The 18,992-nt window shown below is 55.4% G+C and overlaps 1 protein-coding gene across 3 annotated transcripts in view; it reads left to right on the forward strand.

The window, feature by feature from the left end:
* Positions 1–1,017: 1,017 nt before the first annotated feature.
* Positions 1,018–18,992, forward strand: part of PAK4 (p21 (RAC1) activated kinase 4) — a 43,068-nt gene continuing 25,093 nt past the window's right edge. For 2 of the 3 annotated variants that reach the window (XM_027620188.2, XM_027620190.2), the window contains exon 1: positions 1,018–1,158. The gene's annotated coding sequence lies outside the window, so the exon portion shown is untranslated. Of the gene's footprint in view, positions 1,159–3,339; positions 3,449–18,992 lie in introns of all 3 variants that reach the window. The other variant, XM_027620189.2, reaches the window with a different exon arrangement.

The raw sequence follows: 18,992 nt of genomic DNA on the forward strand, positions 1-18,992 counted from the left end.
CAATAGTGCAAGGGCACTGGGCATGCACAGTGAACAAAACAGATAAAAGTCCTTGCTCTCATGGAGTTGACATTTCAGTAAACAACTGAAAAGCTAACTACAATTAGCTAATCATCTAGTTTGTTAGAAGGTGATTAGAGCAGGAAAATAGGAAAAAGCAGATAAGGGGAGGGGCTTAGTAGCATGCAAGATGGATGTTGGCTGCTTTAGTTAGGGCGGGAAGGAATAAGCTCACTGATAAGGTGATACTTGAGTAAAACCCTGCAAGAGGCGAGGAAGGGAGCCCTGCTGATACCTGGGGGAAGAGTCTATCCCAAACAGAAGGAAAAGCCAATGAAAAGACCTTAAGGATGAGGAGTTCCGGATATTTTTTCTGGAAGAGCAGGGAACCTGGGGCCCAGCGAGTGAAATCACAGGAGAGGATGTCCGGGTTTCGCTTATGGATTTTGTTGTTGTTGTTTTCGGGTATTTTCCTTTTTTTTTTTCTTTTTTGATGAATTAATTACTTTTTAAAAACTTACAGGAAAGATTAAGATCAAATAGTGTCTTGGTTGCAGGTCAAGTTCCTGGACTCAGACAGACTCAAAACTCATTATCTACTTCCTGTAATTCTGAGGCAGCTAGTTCACCCCTTTGAGCCTCAGTTTCTTTATCTGTAAAATGGGTATTAATAATACGATGGGGTTTTAGTGAGTATTTAGTGAGACAATGCAAGGAAAGCATTTGGCCAGGTGTGTGGCACGTAAGCGTGTTTTGGTGTAAGGTGCGACCTTTACACGCGTATAGTCCTTTCCCCTTTAAGAACCCGATTGGGGGGGGGAGCCAGCTTCCCCGCACCCTTTCCAAATTTTCCAATCCCCGCTTGGCATTTTCTGCCCGAAGGTCTCCAATTGGACAATCTGCACCAATCAGAAGCTGGAGCGGGCTCGGCCAATGGCCCAGCTCCGCCCCTGAGCGGGCCCTGCCCCCTGCCCGGTCAGCCCCGTTGCTATGGGGACTGGTGGGCGGCGAGGGGGAAAGCCCCGGATGTTCGTTGGGGATTTAACATGGCGGCGGCAGTGGCCGCGGTGGCGGCGGCGCAAGAGAGCTGAGGGCTGTGTGAGGGTCCAGAATTCCGGATCGAGCAGCTAGGCCGCGAGCGACTGCAGCGCCGAGCCGGTAGGATCAGCGGTCAGGCCAGGGGATTGGGGTGGGCCGAGCGACGGCGGTGGGAGAGCTTTTACGCAAGTAGGGGGCGGGGCCGTTGGGGTCAAAGTTCACTCGAGGAGGGAAGGGTCGCCTCGGAGAGGTCGGGAGTCAGTGCTGCTGGGGAGGGTGGTGTAGAGGAGGTCAGAGGTCAAACTAGCGAAGGGGGCGTGGCGAAGAGGACCACAAAGTTCGAAATTTGAAGTGGGGCCCGTTCGAGGGGGTCGGGGCGAGTGTCAAAAAATGGGGGTCAAACTTAATCATTTGAAGGGAGGGTGCGCTTACCAGAGTCGGAAATCACAACCATGGGCGCGGGGCGGTGGTTTGGAGGTTTACAGGAGCAACCAGCCGATCAGATGCATGAGATTTAGGTTGGGGGGCACCTTTTTAAGGGATCAAATGTGGGGCGTGGCCAAAGGGGGCAAAGGTCAGAATCCGACAGATGATGTACCTGAGGGTCAGTAGTTAAAACCCTAGTGGGAGACATTGCTGGGGAGGACGAGAGGGATGCCCAAGAGAGAGATCAGAGGTGCTTCCTGGCCAGGTAAAGGGGAGCCTCCTCCCACAAATAGTGAAAATAATCCAAACACTCATAAATCACTATGTGCCAGGTCGTTTAGATGCTTTCCGTATATTTAATGCTCTCTACAACCTTATGGGGTTGGCACTGTTACTAAGAGCCCAGGTGATCTGCCCAGGATCATCTAATGACTAAGTTGTGGGGTTGGGATTCAGACTCGAGTTCTGTGCCTAGAGACGTACTATGCTCTATTGCCTCTCAAATAATCACAGTTTTGGCTAATATTTAATGAGGGCTAACACTGTGCTCAGCGGTCTTGTTTCATTATACCATAAGCTTGTGAAGTGGGTACTGAGTAGACCCACTTTACAGACAGGAAGACTGAGGCTCAGGTAGCATCTGCTGAGTAACAGAGGCAGTTTCCAAGCTGGGTCTGACTGATTCCAGAGCTCTTGCCCCCCAGTTGTTACATTGTAGATTGTTGAAGATTGTTCCTGGAAGCAGGGGGCTGGGCAAGGCGGAGCCACTCCCTGGACTGGAATGGATTGTCTCTGGGCTCCCTGGAAGGGTGTGATCTGGGAAGAGAAGTTCTCATGGATCTACGGGAGTGGGGTGTTTGTGGGTGGCCCAGAGCCCAAGTGAGTCTGATGGTTTTCTGACTGGGGAGGGTGTCCCTGAGTGGGATCCACTACAAAGCCTAGTGTTCTCTGTACTTAAAACCCCGAGCTCTCATGGTGGTCCCAGATCGCTCCCACCTCATTTCCTATGGCTCTCCCCGTCCCTTCTCAAGCCCCAGCCCCACCGGCCTGTTTGCTGTTCTTCAGCTCTGTAGGCATATGCCACCCTCCAGGTCTTTGACCTTCCTGTTCCCTCTGCCTGGAATCCTTTCCCTGCCCCTCCCCCCCTTACAGTCACCCACGTGCAGCCCTAACAGCACCACCTGCCTCTCACTGTCCCTCACACACTCTTTATCTCCCTATCCGGTTTTCTCCCCAGGCCTTTGCTCTGTGCTTATCTTGTTTGTCAGGGCACCCTGTGTTGTCTGTCCCCCCGCCAAAGAATGTGGGCCCCACATGGCATGGAATTTCTCCATGTTGTTCCTTCCCTGAAACCCCCCTGAAGCACCGTGTGGCCAGTGGAGGGTGCTTGGTGGTTGGTGGCTGAATGTTGGACACTGTGCTCGGTGCTGGGACTGCCCCAGCCGACAAGACGCAGAACCCCCGGGCCTCCAGGGCCTCTCGGTGTCCCTTGGTGGGAGCAGACTGGAACCAGACCCCCAGCCAGCAATACACAGCTGCATCTGGACCCCTAGGATGCCCAGCCTGGGAGTGGGGGAGCAGTGGATCAGGGGCTGCGGAGCAGCACTGGGGACTGGCGCAGACCCAGCTCCATCACTCACGGGCTGTGTGACCGTGGGTGAGTCACTTAACTTCCTGGGCCTCCGTTTCTTTCTCTGCAAAATGGAAATGATAGTGACCACCTCATGGCATGGCCGGGAGGGTGCAGAGCGGAAAGCACGTGGCCCCGGCCCTGGCTCCGTGCTGTGTTGGCATTAGTCCTGCTGCCGCCACCACCTGGGGAGGACCTCAGAGATGGAGGAGGGCCCCTCTCCACCTGCCTCCTGGTTCTTTCAGGCGGCCGCGCCACCCCCTTCCAGCTCTGGCAGGGTCACCGGGTGGGCACACTGCCAGGCAGCCCTGTGCTCGTGGTGCCAGCTCGCTCAGCGTCCCCAGCTTGGTGCAGGTAAGGAGGGCTGGGGCTTTGGCATCGGAGACCTGAATTCAGGCCCCTACCCTGTCCCCAGCTGTGGGACCTTGGGCAAGTGATTTCTTAACTTGCCAGTTCTGTTCCTGAGGATACATTTTAGATGAGGGGGAAAAGTAAAGTCTTCAATTAACAGAGCCCCCACGCCTCCAGCATCTGGCCTGGGACGGGACTCGCAGAGTGGATGGTGTCCAGTGCCCCCCCCCCCAGCCTCTCTTCCGGCTCCTTGCCCCAGCCCCGGATTTGGTGTTCAGTGTCTCTCTGCAGGTCTTCCTACTGTTACTACCCTTGAATGTATCACAGATGATAGAGCTGCAGCTCTTGATCCTGGCTCCTCGCTGCAGTCACCCGGAGAGCTTTCAAAACTGCCGTGGCCCAAGCCAGCCTGGGAGAGTCTGGCTTGGATTCATTTGGTTGGGGGTGGGGCGGGCCTCAGTGTGTGGTTCCAGTGGCCAGCCGGGGTGGGCCACCACTGTTTTACAGTTTGATGGCTGATGTCAGTGACATCCCGGTGAACAACCTGCTCTTTTCTGCTCAGCACTCGAGTTTGCGTTTCTCTCTGCAAGGACGTGTATGTGACTCTAGGATTCGTCGTCTCTGCTGTGAGTGTTTATTCTTGTGATTGTGCCACATAGGAGTCACCTGTTCACCTGTTGGTGGACATTGGGGTGCTTTCCCACTGGGACAGTGACAACGCCAAATCGAACATTCTAGAATGCGTTTCCTTGTATACTCTGGCCAGAGTCTCTCTTGGGCTTGTGGCTCACCGTGGACATGCTGGGCCTTCCAAATTGTTTTCTTAAGCAGTTGTACCAGTCTGCTTTCCCACAGGGCTTCAGGGTTCCCTTCACTCCATGTCCTGCTTTCTGGCAAGTTTGTGGCCCTTGCTGAAGTGCTTTACTCAGCCATGAGATGGTGGGTTTATGGCCCTCTGGGCTGACTGGGAACAGCTGGGGAGATGGTTCACATGATATGGGCCTAGCGGGGACCTGACACCCACCGAGCCCCCACACCTAGGCTTTTGCCCTCTGGGACATCCAGGACAGTGACCACAGCTTTGATCCAGCTGTCCTTGGAAGGCATCTCTCAGGGCTGACAGTGGGAAAGGAGACCATACTGACTTGAACCTCCTCAGGAAGGGGGCAGGAAGGAGGTGAAGTGTGGAAAGGGAGGGACAGAGCCTTGTTACACTCTGTGTGTGACCACTGGTCCCGCTGGCGACCCACACAGCCCTAGCCCTGCCTGCATGGATTTTAGTATACAAAGGAAGACAGACCCATCCCGAGACCGTGACAGCCCAGAGTGTCAGCGCTGGGGTGAGGTAGCACGAAGAGCAGCATCAGGGCTAGGTTACGGGGGGCACAGGGACTGTAGGAATCCGAAGGAGGCCCCTGACCAGCCTGGGAAGTCAGTGAGGACTTTCTGGAGGAGGAGACATCTGACCGATGAGAAAGAGCGAGCCAGGCCTAAGAAAGGAGGTGGAAAGAATAGAGCGGGTAGCGGGTACAGGAAGTGCAAGGGTCCTGAGGTCCGAATGAGCTTGGGATGGTCAGGTACCATCAGGGAGGCCCATGTGGCAGAGGAGGCAGTGAGATCAGGAAGGTGGGGAAGGTGTGGCAGATGTACCAGAGGCTGACAGGTGGAGGTAAGGAGCGTGGATTGCATTCAGTGTGTGATGCGGACTCACTGGAAGGCTTTAAGCAACATCATTTCCCTTTAATAAGGATTACTCATGTTGCCCTGTGGGGAGTGGATCCTGGGGTGCAGCAGCAGGGAGACCCACAGGGAGCCTGCTATAAGGGTCCAAGCAGGAGATGAGGGTGGGTAGGATGGGGGGGGGGCAGCGATGGAGGAGGGAATCTGTGTGCTGCCAAGATTGTGAGGACTTTACCCATGTATATTTTTTAAGGATTTTATTTTTATTTGAGAGAGAGCCTGTGCGTACATGGGGGTGAGGGCCAGAGGGAGAGGGAGAGAGAGAATCTTAAGCAGGCGCCACGCCCAATATGAGACTCAGTCTCACGACCCCAAGATCTTGACCTGAGCCGAAATCAAGAGTGGGACACTTAACCGAATGCACCACCCAGGCACCCTTACTTTACCCATATTAACCCATTTGATCTCCACAACAGCCTACTGGTAGGTAGGTACTGTTGTTATCCCCATTTCAGAGGTGAGAAAACTGAGTCCCACAGAGGTACGTGACGTGCCTAAGGTTACACAGCAGGTGAGTGGCAGAGGTAGGACTTGAACTCCAGGCCTTCGGGCTATAGAGTCACCACCTGCAGTGGCTGCCCTCCGGTGATTTGGAAGTGGTTTGGATAAGACAAGGCCACTTCCTGGCCAGTTGGTTCTTACCCCGGCTCCTCTTTAGATGGAAGCTCCTTGGAGGTCAGTTCAACCTGGGGTGTTTCTGGGCACTGGGTCCCTACCTCCCTGAGGGGCCCCCCCAACCCCTTCTCTTTCTTCTCCACAGCCTCACCCCTCCTTGTCCTGCTGGCCCGCAGTAAACCAGACTTCCTGGCCAGACGCCGGTCGGGGTGTCCCCAGCAGCTGTTTAACCCATCACCCGAGCCAGGCCGCCACAGTTGCTGCCAGCAGGAAGCAGCCTCCTTCCAAGTCGCGGCCAGGGAAATGGGACCCTTCCCGCCCCCGCCACCCTTTCCGGGGCTGGGGCTTGTTTTCTGCCAGATGCCTGGGCCCACAGGAAGGTGTCGGGGGCCGGGGGGCGGGGGGCAAGGAGGGTCAGAGGGGAGCTTTCCCAGGTCCCAGGGGAGCTGGTGACAGCAGATGCGACAGAAGCTACCACTCACGGCAGCCTGTGTCCCGGGGCCCTCTGGTCCTGCCCTGCCTTTCTCCGGGTGCTTCCGCCATCCTCAGGGGCAATGGCGACTTCTCTGCGGGGGCCATGCAGTCCACACTGGTCCCCGACCCCCTAGCTGGGGCCCCTGGGGAAGAGCTGGAGCCTCTGTGGGCCTCACATTCCTCACCTGTTAAATGGGCTGTTGGGAGGATCGTAGATCATGCGGTGAAGAGTTCCCCGAGTGGCCTGGCACACAATAAGCTTGTAACAATTTATAATTCAACAATTTTAACAATTTCCGTTTCCTTCCTTGTGCCCTGTCCCCGCTGGGCTGCAGCCTCCCCTTCACCGGCTCCCAGCCTCTAGTGATACTGGACTCACCCGCAGCTCGCGGCCCGCCAGGCGCCAGATGTGTGCTGGATGAGCATCAGCACAGTGGCTCTGTCCAGAGACCCTGAGCAGGAGGTGTCATTAACCTCATTTCTCTTTTCCAGCATTTTCATTTCAAGAAGGCACATTTTTTTGCTCCGTGCGCATGCGTCACCTATTCCCCTAAATAATAATTGCGCACAGCACAGAAGGGTATACAGCCACGAGGGAATCCCTTTCCCTTTCCCAGCCTGGCCGCCCATCCCCTTCCCCGAGACAGCCATTGTTCCCAGCGTCTCTTCTGTCTTAGGATATGTGTCCCTGCGTGTGTTCTGCCCCCTTTTGTTTCTACCCAGATGGAGCCAGCGTCCCCCGTTTGCATTCTTAGCCGTGCGTTCCCACTCCCACACAACGGGAAGCGGCCTTGCAGGTTTCACTCTTCAGTTCCGTGTCTGGACCCGGAAATGCTTCCTTGTGCTTTCTGTGGCGTGTGCCACTCCCTGACACACGTGTGTTCTCGCTGATGGCTCTTCAGGCCCTTCAGGTCTGTCCCTCCTCAGAACAGGGCCGCATGCGCATGGGAGCGCAGCTCTGGGCTCAGCTCTGGACGTGGGCTCGGGGGTCTGAGATGTGCACCCCAGTAGCTCGGCCAGCAGCGTTCAGGCCTGCCCGAGAGCATGAGCCTGTTTGCGCCCCAGCCCCGACGTCTGATGGCCGCCGGGGCTTCCTCACATGCTGGCCCCGTGCTTGGGGTAGTAGCTGACGCCTTGGCCTTTGCCAGTCAGGTAAGGTTCTCGCCGTGGTTCTGTCGCCATGGTTCTGATTTTAAAGTGAGTGAAGTGGAGCATCTTTGTGTTTGTTGAAAGCCACCTGGGCTTCCTTTCCCAGGAGCTGTCTCTCTGTCGTATTTTTTACTTTCCCTGAGAAGGAGAAACCGAGGCATGGGCTGGCAATCCGTCAGCAAATAAGGGGCAGATCCAGGCCTGGAACCCAGGCCTGCCTGGCTCCAATCTGGACTCCCTAACTTGTGTGACACCATAGAGGCGGAGGGCTTGGGCTCTGGAGCCAGCCGCGCTACTACTAGCTGTGTGGGGTCCCAGACAAGTCCCTTAACTGCTCTGTGCTTTGGTGTCTTTATCTCCATAATGGAGATGATACCGGTGCCTCCTCAGGGTTGTTCTGAGGCTATAAATGCATCATCGTCAAGCAAAATGTATAGTAAGTGCTCGAAGACTGTTAGCTGCTCCTGTCACTACTCTTAGCCTCGTTCTGTATCATTACTATTAACAGGCCTTGTTCTAGTGCTTCCTGTGAGCTAACTTATTGGACGCCCCCAGCACCCCAAGATGTAGGTGTTAACTATGATTCCTCTTTCATAGGGGAGGAGATTGCGAACCTGGGAGACTTGCCTGGGGTCACTCCCTCTGCCACCCCCAAACTAAGCCTGAGGGATTAGAAGGCCCCCCCCATTGTGTCTTCCGGGCTTTGGAGGGGAGCAGCCTGACAGGTGGGGGCGCCGGGCGGGGTCCCCAGACAGCGCGCTCCCTCCCAGGCCCTCCCCGCTTCCACCCCCAGGTGCCCGGCCTGGCCCTGGAAACTCCCGATAAAGCAAAGCGCCATTGTGCTGCCGTTGGGCCTGGCTTCCCCAGGCTGGTTCCAGCCACTCCCACACAACGGGAAGCGGCCTGCTATCCTGGGACTCCTCCCGCCCTCCTCCTGCTCCCCTCCTGCCCTCCCCTCCCTTCCCCTCCACGGCCCATGTGAAGGATGGGGAGAAAGTAGGACATGGCCGGAAGGCAGGGCTCTTCAGCATAACTCCCTCAGGTGAGGACCCCCCAGGCCCTTCTGCCTCCTCTCTCCCTGGGGACCCCTCCTCTGCTGCCCACGGGGGCCTTCCCCCGAATCTTCCACAGCAGCCTGGCCCCAGATGATCTGACTCTGAGATGCCGTGCTGTGTATATATAGTTACGTACATTTATAATTCTTCTACTTTTAAACCTTTAGTGATTGCAAAGCGTAACGTGCCTCTGGAAATGGGCCTAAGTGCACGTGTCAGCTTAACATCATTATGAGATGAACAAACACCTCTGCACACTTGGGGGAAGACAGAACACCGCACCCTAGGAGCGCCCCCGTCACCATCACGACCCCGGTAGCGATCACTCCCCTGACCTTGGGGGTCACCGTGTCCCTGCCTTTCTGGAGAGTCCCTGCCAGGCGTGCATCCCTGAATTATAGAGTGCCACCTTGCGTGCTTTTGAACTTCACAGAAATGGAGTCCCCCCGCAGGTCTTGTTAGCAGCCGGCTTCTTTCATCCCTGGTCCGTGGGGTCCGGCCACGTGGCTGAGCATGTCCATAGTTCGTCCCCCCCTCGTTGCTGTGTCCTCTTCTAGTGTGAGAACAACCCAGAGCTGATCTCTCTTGTCTCCTGCTGTGCGGGTGTCAGTGCCTTTGAACACGTCTGCCCCGGGCGTGCGGGCGGGCCTGCACACATTTCTCCAGGGAATTCTCCAGGGAAGCTAGCCCCGGCCCCACAGGCGGCCCCTTGTGAGCTCCGTCAGGCAGGAGACCCAGACCCTGGTCCCAGATCCACACGCAGACAGGTAAAATAAGCTGGACTCCCAAGCCCCCATCTCCCCCCCCCCCCCCCCGACCCCGGCTCCCTGCCATGACCCTGTCTCATTAACAGGCGCCTCATCCATCCTCTCGATCGACTGATCGATCTCGGGCCAGGAGTCTGGGGGCATCCTGACTCCTCCCATCCCCCTCCTTCACAGGATGGCAGGAAAACCACCTGCTCTACCTGCAGAGCAGAACCTGGCACCTTTCACTCTTCTTCCGTGGCAGCCCCTACTTAAGCCACCCTCGTCTCCCACCGCCTCCCCACTCCCCACTTCCCCGTTGCCTCCCCGCCCCCCCCCCCCCCCCCCCCCCCCCCGCAGTCTGTCCTCACATGAAGCTCGAGGGAGCTGGGGTCAGATCGCATCCCCGCCCTGCTGGGGACCCTCCTGTGGCTTCAACTCTGGGAGGGGGGGATCATGAGATCCTGGCCCAGCTTTCCTGCGAGCTTCCACTCCTCTCCTGCCATGCTGTTCCTGGAACATTCCAGGCCGGGTCCTGCCTCAGGGCCTTTGGTTCACATGCTTCGTCTGGGACCTGCCACTCTTTCCCTCTTCCACCTTCCTGGGCTTGAGTTTCTTTGTGGCACCCATCATTACTACTTACATGACTCTGTGATTTGTGGGTCGGTTGGCTTCTTGTGCTCCTTCCTCCTCATAACTTGGCTTCATGGGTTGGGGGTGGTAGCGGGGGACCCTTACTGTGTTCCTTGTTGTAACCTCAGCTTGATGTGTATGTGCCGGGGTGGCTCAGTAAACGCTGGCGGACCGAATGTGGGGGGTGGAAGGAATGATAAGCCCTGAGTACACCCTGCCGCCGTGCATGGTGGGGGATCTGCCCCCAGTGAGGAGGGAATGCCACTGGAAGGGCGAGCAGGAGTTGGCTGAGGGAGGGGAGGGGAGAGCGCGGGGACCTCTGAGGAACCGAAGGGTGGCTCACATCACTATCGGTTCTGTGGTCGGTCTGGATTTGAACGCAGACAGCCACTCGGGGCCTCTCCACGTCTCGCTTGTTCTTCTTCTCTAGAATTGAGGCCACTCAGGTGTTCTAGGGCATCTCTGAAGCTCTGCTCCTAACATACTTACGCCAGTGCCTGGGGTATAAATATGAACGTGATTATTTTCATTTTTCTCCTACATATACTCTGGACTGCCTGGCCCTTTGTGGCCTCCAGGGACCCAGTGGTTGGTGGATAAACAGATCCAGTTGCTACCCATTTAGCGTCTGTCTCTTGGACTCTCAGCCTTCTGGGGCATCCCTGCCCCGAGGCAGGGGAAGGCCTGAAATGACCTCGGGTCTGGGGAGTGAGTATTCCTTAGGCTGATTCATAGGGAAAACTAATTGAAGGTTTGCGCCGTGCCAGGCCCAGTGCCCCGCGAAGCACTCCCCTGCGTCTGCTCAGTCCTTCCAGGGATCCCAGAAGGTGGCTATGACCATTCGGCCCATTTCACAGTCGGGGAGGGGAAGGGTGGCACCCGTGGTGAGTGCTAGCCCATCCTTCGGAACTGGCCCTGAGCAGATCTGGCCTTAGCTCCTCCAGGTGCGGATTTGCATTTCCCTGGTGGCCTGTTGGGTGGAGCAGCTTTTCACCTGTCCCCTGGAACGTCTGGTACTCCTCTCTTGTGAAGAGCCCATTCAAGTCACTTGCCTATTTCCCATCTGGCTGTCTGCATTTTTATTTGTTACTTCTTCGAGTTAAATCCTCGGTTCTGGATGAGAGCCTTTGTTTCGAAGATGCTATAATTCTCCCGGCCTGCTGTTCGTCTTTTTGCTTTCTTTATAAGCGCTTAATTTTAATATGGTCAAATATATCACTCATATCCTTTAGAGTTTTAGAATTCTGCTTCTCGCCTTTCTTTGTCCTGGAAGTGTGTGTGTGTGTGTGTGTGTGTGTGTGTGTGTGTGTGTGTGTGTGTGTGTGTGTGTGTGTGTGTGTGTGTGTGTGTGTGTGGTGTGAGGTAGGCATCCGGTTTCATATTCTTTGCCTGGATCTCCCATCATCCAAGGACCATTTACTAAAAACAGACTGACTTTTCTCCACGGTCACTCTTATCATAAATCATGCGTCTCTATGAGTGAGTCTGTTGCTGGATGCCTGTTCCTGCATACTACCACCCAGCCCTCATTTCTGTCATTGATAAGAAGTTTTGATCTTGGGGAGAGCAAGCGCTCCTACTTGTTCCTCTTCAAGAGTGTCTTGGCCATTCTTGGCTCTTTGAATTCTATTTAAATATTAGACATGCATCTCATCACACACACAGGCATGACATTGAGTCTCCCAGTCCATGAATGTGGTCTATCTCTCCATTTATTTGTCTTCTCTGATGTGTCTCAGCAGAGTGCCATGCTTTTCCAGCACCGTCCTTGCCCACTTTTTGGTGGATTTATTCTGAGGTAGTTTGTGATGTGGCCCGGGGAGTCTGTGCCTGCCCCTCCCACGAGGCACCTTGTATCCTAGGTTTGGCCTTTGCTGGGTAAGGCTCACATTAGGCCCAGGAGCCCCCTGCCCTCCTCCCCCAACCCTGCTTCCTCCCTGGCACCACTCCTAGTCCCTAAGCAGAGGGTGGGCAGTGTGCCCGGAGAGGAGGTTGTAATTTTCCTGAATGATTTCAAGGGCTAATTAAAGGTTTTCCTTGACTAATCAGCTTACGGTTTAATTATCGGGGAACAGGCTCAGGGCTGCGGGAAGCAGCTCTGGTAGGGTCTCCTCACGGCGTGGCAGGAAGGAGCCAGGGCCTGGCCCTACCCCGCGGGGGTGGCAGGATCTGGGGATCCCCTGGCACTGTCTGGGTGGCCAGCTGGTGTTCTCCATCCCCGTGAAAGAAGATGGGGGGGGCAGGGGACCAGCAGGTGTGGCTGAAGTCAGCACATGGGGGTCAGCGGGGGGGGGGGGGGCTTCTCTGTTTGAAATCCATCCACGTCGGGCGCCTGGGTGGCTCAGATGGTTGGGCATCTGCCTTCGGCTCAGGTCATGGTCTCAGGGTCCTGGGATCGGGTCCCGCATTGGGCTCCCTGCTCCTTGGGAGCCTGCTTCTCCCTCTGCCCCTCTCTCTCTCTCTCTCTCTCTCTTTCATGAATAAATAAATTTAAAAAAATCTTAAAAAAAAAGAAATCTGGGCGCCTGGGTGGCTCAGTTGGTTAAGCGACTGCCTTCGGCTCAGGTCATGATCCTGGAGTCCCAGGATCGAGTCCCGCATCGGGCTCCCTGCTCAGCGGGGAGTCTGCTTCTCCCTCTGACCCTCTTCCCTCTCGTGCTCTCTATCTCTCATTCTCTCTCTCAAATAAATAAATAATAAAATCTTTAAAAAAAAAAAAATCCATCCACGTCCCCTACTGCCTGGAGAGAGGGCCCAACCTGGTCCCTCCCCTGCTGGACCAGACCCTGCCCCTGTCTGCTTGCACTTTAGCCTTCCTGATCTTTGTTAAGTGCTCTCCTCTCGTGTGTTCTTTGTGTCTTGACCTAAAGGTCACCCCTTCTGGGAAGCCTTCTCAGGTCATCCCGGCCCACCAGAGCAGGTGATAAGTTCTGCGGGCTCCTTGTCGGCTGTCAGGGTCACTCACTCCACCACTGATAAGCGCTCAGTGAAGGGGACCCCTGGGCTGGGCCCTGTGGTCCAGCATTTGAGCTGGAGGGGACCCAAGAGGAGAAGGGGTTTGGGCCTGGCGCTCCAAGGAGAAGGCCGGGAGCGGGGATTCAGGGCTGGGAGACCTCGTGCTAGCTGATGCCTTCCCAGGGGAGGCTTCCGCCTGGGCCAGACACAGAATGGGCTCCTGGGAGTTCTCGAAGGGGGAGGGGACCCGGAGATGGCCGTGCCAGGCCCGGCTTCATTCCTTGCATTCCTCAGTAGGCCCCAGACTCCCAGTGGCCCAAAGTGGGGGAGGGTGGGCAGGCAGAGGGGCAGAGGGGCCTCCTGGGCACTGCCCCTGCCCTTCCGCGTGGTGGGGGCAACCATACAGTACCCCAAGCCTAGACCATTTGAATCCCAGTCTCTGGGTATGGGGCCTGAGCATTATTTGGGGGTTTTTTGGTTTTTTCCTTTAAGCTCCCAGTGTGACTAGCTGGGATGAGAGCCACTGGCCTCCAGAAATGATAGGAAGCCTGTTCACTTTTGCAATGTTTGGGGCTCTCCTAGGCTTCTGACATAGCGTGATTCAGCCACATCACCCCCACAAGCACACAGTCGAGTTACAGGTTAGGCCACGCGGGCCCAGAGGCTTCCATGGGTGCTGCAGCCTCTGCCGCTGTCCTGTCTTCCATCCGTCGGTCCTCCAGGCTCCTGGCAGGCCGCCTTCTCTGTCTCCCTCCTCTCCTCTTTCTCTCCATGTCTCTGCCTTCTGTGTCTCTCCCTCTTTCCCGCCCTTAATTTCTGCTTCCCTCCTCTGCCGGTCGAAGCTTCCCTGGCTTCCCCTGTTAGCCAGGATCCCACTGAAGCCACAGAGGGAGATGGTTCCCACGGGCCCAGGATGGGGATGGGAAGGATGCCGATGTCACCTCGCCAGCCTCCCTCGCTTCTCCTGGCACCTGGATTGGGGGGCGGGGGGGCACACGTCCCACTGACATTTGAGGGTACTGGGACCGGCTTTGCGACCTTGTGGGAGGACTGCCCAGGCAGGCGGACCCTGACATGACGGAGCCTGTGACCCAAGATCCTTCCATGGGCCCAAAAGTCTGCTGGTGTCATCTGTGGCCGGTTACCATTTCGGGCTCCCGTGGGGTGGTGGCCTAACGTTTAATTTCGGCAGAGGCTCGTGCTAAAATGTGACGGTTGCATTGCAGGAAGCTTTACTATTCAACGGGAACGAGGGGGAATGAGTCCTGGGCTCACTGGCCACCTCTCCTGCATCCCCTTGGGGCAAAGGCTCCCCATTGGGCCTCTCTAGCTTTGACAGAGCCTCTCTGTGGCCTCGGGCCAGGCCCGGAGCCCCAGATTTCTCAGCCTTGGTTCCCACATCTGGAGCAGGAGGAGAGGGGGTCCTGCTGCCTCCCTGGTAGCTGGGAGGAGTGAGTGAGTCAGTCAGTGGCGTGTGTGACGCTCAGCACAGCGCTGCCATCCTTATGTCGTCATGGTCGCCTTGACCGTGATCGCTGTTACAGTTATTAGAGGCAGGACACGTGTTTGGATTCAGTAACAAAGATTCTACCCGGTGAGCGATCCGTAATTCTTTGCTGTTACGATCAGGTCACGTTTGCTTTTGCTGAATGTTTAAAATCTTTGTATAATGGAAGTGGTCACTCATGCTCGGGAGAATGGTCTCATGCCTTCCCCACGTCCCCTGTTCCCGTCATTGTCCCTGGTGTCCTGCAATTACCAGTGATGACCAGGCTTTTTTATCTGTAACCCAAGCCCCACCTCCCTGATTATTTCAAAGCAGTTCCCATACATCATATACTTGAGCCATCCATTTTTCAGATTTTTCTCCTCTAAGAGATTAAAGAGTCTAAGAAAACAAACCCCGCAATACTATTGTCACAGGAAAAAAAGAACTAGTGATTCCTTAAGATCCTCACATTTCCCCCCAATTGTCTCACCATCCTTTTTCAATGTGTTTGATTTGGAATCCAAAGTCTGCGCTTTGCGTTTGGTTGACAGGTCCCTTAAGTCTTCGGTAGTCTATAGGATTTCTCGCATCGGCGCTTCTGCGTGCTTGCTGTTTGCCTTGTGTATCTGCCAAAGACCCTTGTCCTTTGTCCCCTTGAGTTTTCCAGAGTCTGGATCCAGCCAATGAATCCTTGTGGTGTCATTCGACTTGTTTCTCTGTCCCCTGTGCTTCCTGTAAACTGGGACTTAGGTCTCGGGGCTTGATTATATTCGGGTTCTGTTTCTTTCACCGGTGGTGCTCTATGTGTGAACCTCAGGTCAACATTAGCGTCTGGGTCACTTTTAAAATAAATTTAGGGGGCGTCTGGCCGGCTCCATCAGTGGAGCATGCTACTCTTGCTCTTAGGGTTGTGAGTTCGAGCCCCACGTGGCGTGTCAAGATTACTGAAAAAAAAATAAAACTTAAAGTAAGATAAAATAAAATAAATTCCATTAAATTAAAAAAAATTGAGTAGATGGGGGGAAAAAAAATTCTTCCCTTGCTTGTGATCAGACTGGTACCAGATTGAGCAGAGGGGCCTGAGGACCGAGGGTCAGGAACTGCGGGGGCCTGGGAGCCAGGGGCTGGGTGTCAGCCTCCAGCTTCCACGAACCGTCTGTTGTAGGTGTGCACAACTTTGGGCTCCTACTTTGCTGGGCTCCTGGGCCCCCAGCCGAGAGCCCTCTCTGCCCCCCAGCTGCCCCATCCTTGACTGTGCCCACTTCAGCTGGCCTGGTGGTTATCTTGAGGCACGGAGCCACCCTCCGACCCTGGCTGTGTCCTTGGCTTCGCTTCCCCCTCTGGAACGTGACGGGGGCGACAGCTCCCCTGGAGGGCTGTGGTCAGGACTCGGGCAGACGGAGACCGTACAGAAAAGGGCGTGATGCCTGGTGCGCGCTCTACAAGCCACTCGTCCTCTGCATTTAGCGCAGGCCTCTTTGACCTCAGCTTCACCACTTTTCCCTCCTGGCTGCGCTGGCCTCTGTGCACATTCTGGCACGTGTGAGGCTGGCTTCAGTCCTTGGGTCTTTGCGGTGGCCCTTCCCTCTACCCTGGACGCGCTTCCCTGGCTCGCCACGTGGCCTCCTCACGGCCCTCTGGTCTGGCTCCAGCGCCAGCCCCCTGGGGCCGCTCTCTGCCCTCTCCCTCTCGTCGCATACTCTCGTTTGTTGACTTGCGTTTTGTCTCATCTCCCCCACAGGAATGTCAGCTCGGGGAAGGGGGTGCTCTCTCATTTCCTGCTCTGTCCCCAGTGCCTGAAACTGGGCCTGGCACACAGTGAGCGCACAATGCAGTTGTGGAGCGCATGAACGAGCGAGAGAAGAGCATGGTTTAGTCAGTGGATCGGGCCCGGGTCAGACCTACCGCGGACTCCTGGCTCTGATACACATTGTGACCTTGGGCCGGCACCTCCCTGCTCTGAGCCTTACTCTCCTCCTCTGCAACCTGGGGGTGTCCACAGCACCCTGCTCGCTGCCTTGTTTGGCCCTAGTGTGGTGCCCGAACAGAACGCTTTGTAGCTGCGTCTCCAGCATCTGACCCAGATGAGCCAGCCAGGGGCTGCCCCTGCCTTGGGGACGCTTGAAATCTTAAATAACTCCTCCCACTCTGTGTGAATGGGCTGCTGGTGCCCCAGGGCGGGTTGGGGCAGGGGCACCGTGGATAGGTATGTTCCCATGGCCAGACAGGCTCCCTGAAGAGTGTGATTCCCACAGGACACAAGAGTGCCCGGGAGGTGGAGAGACGTGGAGTTGTGGCCGCCTCGGAGGGCTCCAGGGCTGGCTGCTTCCGGGCCTGCCTCCCTGGCAGGAAACAGGCCAAGAGCGGCAAGGGGCCAAGGAGCACTGCTGTTCTGATTACGGCAGCAGTTTACAGCTTTCGGGCGGGCGGGCGTGCGTGCGTGCGTGTTGAGGGGGGGGGCTCAAAAGAGAGAGATTGAAGGTACACATGCGTAGAGACGAAGCTCCCAGCTGTCAATCGCTGCCCCTGGTGTTTGCTGCGCCCTGTTCGGTTTCATGAATAATTATCATGATCAAGCATACGCCCACCTAACGACCACCCAGATCAAGAAGACAGGCATCACCAGCACCCCAAAAGCCCCCTCCTTCATGTGCTCTTTCTAGCCTTGGCAAATAAATTTAACCCCCCTTTTCTTCCTTTTAATTGTCGCCTCTGTTTTTGTGACAGATATCTGATGCCCCCAGGGGGACAGGGTCACCTGACGGACCCCCCCCTTAGACACTCCTGCCCTGGTTAGAGCCCTCGGTGCCCACCTGCACGTATTCGTGCCTCACTCCCCCCTCCCTACCCCCCCCCCCCGCCGCGATTCCCTAAACCGGCTCCCACGTTGCTCTGTAGCTGTTAAAACCGAGCATGATGGTACCCGACCGCCAGCACTTGGCTGTCACTTGCTCTCAATATTTTGAAGTTTCTCCGGGTGGGTAAACAAAGTCCCGTGCCCGCAGGCATGTTCCCCAGTGTGGGTCAGAGCTGCCCCCACCCAGTAGCCAGATGAAAGCAGCCCTGCCCCGGTGGGGTGTCAGAAGAGCCCTCTGGGGGGGGTTGAAACCACTGCATCATGTGACTGAGCATTTTCTGTCCGTGGAGGGCACTTCTGGCTTCGCTGGTCACCAAATGGGATTCAGTCACAGGCCCGTGACATGTACGGGGTCTTCCCCAAGCACCTGTAAGGGATAAAGGGGGCTCTGGTATCATCCTGGGTCCACCTGTCCCTCCACGTGGGAACAGATGGGGGCTGGGGGCTGGATGATCTCTTCTCTGGCCTGCCCCCTGGACCCCTCCGCTTCCCCTGTTAGCCAAGCTCATCGGGCCTTTTGCAGAGAGGCCCTTGGGATGGAGAGTACTAGCAAAGGCTCTGGATGCGGAGGCCTGGGTCTGCTCCCAGGCTCTGCCACCTACTCACTGGGTGACCTTTGGCATGTGGTGGCTTCCCCCTATGGGCCTCAGTTTCCCCATGATAAATGGGATTGTATAAAGGTTATTTCATCCATGTAGAGGACTTAAAAGAGAGTGGCACTTAGAAACCTCATCATGAGTGCGAGCTGTGGATATTACTGTCCTTATTGCCATTTACTCATTCATTCTGTAGATGCTTACCGCGTACCTCGTCTGCCTCTGGCCCTGCCCAAGAAGGGCTGGTGACTTGTCAGCCCATGGTCTTCCCTCAGGGAACTTGCAGTCCAGTGATGGAGATAGATAAACACAGCACCAGTCATGACAGCCCAGAGTGACCTCAGGGGGAGTATAGACCACTGTCACGGCTGTGGTGGAGGAAGCCCAGAGGACTGGGCCTAGGAAATCAGGGAAGCCTTCCTGGAAGAGGCTACAGCTGAGCCGAGGGCTGAAAGAGGAGCAAGAGTTAGTGTACGGAATGGTGTTCCAGGGAGAGCAGATAGCGTGTTCAAAGGCTAATGGGAAGGGGTGTGGTGTGTTTCATAAATTATTAATATTTTAAGTGAAACTTTCTGTTTCGAGATAACTATAGATTCGCTGGCAGTTTAAAAAATACCACGGAAGAAACAGGGGTTTTCTCTGTGTTAGCATCTTGCAAAACTCTAGTTAGTATGAGACCACAACTAGGATAATGACATTGGTACAGTCAAGGTACAGAACATTCCGTCACAAGGATCCTTCCTGATGCCTTTTTATAGCCACATCCCCTCCCTGGCACGTCCCCAACTCCCGGCAACCACTCGTCTACCCGTTCTCCATTTTTATAATCCTGCATTTCAAGAATGTGATGTGTTACAGAACAATTTTCACAACCATAATGTAAAGAACTAACGATAAAGAGAATTTAAAATATAAAATTAAGCAAAAAAGTTTAACATTTCAAAAAAAAGCATGTTATGTAAATGGAAGCTTTTTCTCACTCAGCCTCATTCTCTGGAGATTCATCCAGGTCGTTGCCTAAATCAATAGTTCATTCCTTTTTCTTGCCGAGTATATTCCATGGCATGGGCGTACCACAGTTTAACCATTCACCCGTTGAGGGACACCTGGGCTGTCTCCCTCTGGGGGGCTATGACAAATAAAGCCGCCATAAACAGTTGCATACAGGTTTTTGTGTGAACATAACTTTTTGTTTCTCTGAGACAAATAACCAGAAATGCAGTTGCTGGTGTAGAGAA

This window comes from Zalophus californianus, chromosome 17 (assembly GCF_009762305.2).
Source record: "Zalophus californianus isolate mZalCal1 chromosome 17, mZalCal1.pri.v2, whole genome shotgun sequence".
Classification (NCBI taxonomy): Eukaryota; Metazoa; Chordata; class Mammalia; order Carnivora; family Otariidae; genus Zalophus; species Zalophus californianus.